This window comes from Seriola lalandi, unplaced genomic scaffold (genome assembly GCF_002814215.2).
Source record: "Seriola lalandi dorsalis isolate HSWRI2012SDOR001 ecotype SW California unplaced genomic scaffold, Sedor1 jcf7180002054422, whole genome shotgun sequence".
Classification (NCBI taxonomy): Eukaryota; Metazoa; Chordata; class Actinopteri; order Carangiformes; family Carangidae; genus Seriola; species Seriola lalandi.
In genome coordinates this window covers 578,883-580,067 of record NW_019524975.1, presented here as the reverse complement: position 1 = coordinate 580,067, position 1,185 = coordinate 578,883, and positions in this window count along the sequence as shown.

Genomic DNA, 1,185 nt, shown 5'->3' with positions numbered 1-1,185 from the left:
TCGTCCTCCGGCTTCTTCACATCGAACACGTACTACAACACAGAGAAGAGAAACACACACGTATTACTACAGCCCGTTCTTTCTTGCACAACAGAGCTGACACTATCACAAAGAGCAAACTTTTGTCTATGAATAAAACCTGTGGGTTCTGGAGGAAGGACTGCTTGTTGTTGGTGCAGCCCCCGGCTCGGTTGAGAAGTGGGTCGTCATGGCGACACAAGGAGCCCCGCATCACAGCTTCCTCCCAGTTCTTATGGAGGCTCAGGTAGGATGTATTGATGAGACGACATAGGATGAGGTCTGTGAAGTTAGTGATAAAATCATCAAACGTCATCCTGCGGGAAAGGAGAGACAGAAGCATGGATGAGTAGAAAGGCTTTTAAGGTGTTTCCTATCTTCCTATCTTCCTATCTTACCTCCTTTAGCAGAGGAAACACTGGAGCTTCCTTTACAAAAAGAAAGGAGATAATGCTGTCCCACAATTCCTTGCTGCAGCAACATTTAAAGTGACTCACCGTTGTAGTTTCACCCCAGCAGACACACTTAAACGTAGAAACAACAGAGAAACAACGATTTTCTGTTTGTGACTCAATCAAAAACGTATAGAAATCCTTTTATTGTTGCTGCGCTCCACATCCATAAATACAGAGTTCTTCTCTGTCAAATCCAGTTACTCATCATGAGGAACAAGCATATATATCATCATCATCATAACAAAATGTTACATACATTAATGTTGTTTCATTAAACCCCCGCCCATTGTGAATGCACTGAAAAATGAATTTTCTCTACTCAAAAAAATGTATGTAAAAATGCCAGAAAATGAAAGTCTGTTAATCTGGCCTCTTGTTCAATTCTTCTTCTTTTCTATAGCAACTATGCCACACTGACAGACACTAAGACTGATGGTTATAACATGAATTTGTAGGACTGTTACATTATTATTCATTCACACACACACACACACACACACACACACACACACACACACATACTTAGTGGAAGTGCTTACTTGGCGTAGGCCTTCTCCACCAGTGCGCTCCAGAACTCGTTGCTGTCATTGGAGTGGCAGTACACCAGCTCTCCGTTCACCGTGGGCAGCCGGTCATCGATCACCACGTCCACCCACTCACCAAACCGCCAGAACTGGAAGTGGAAGATCCCGGCGTATGACTCCGGTTTTTC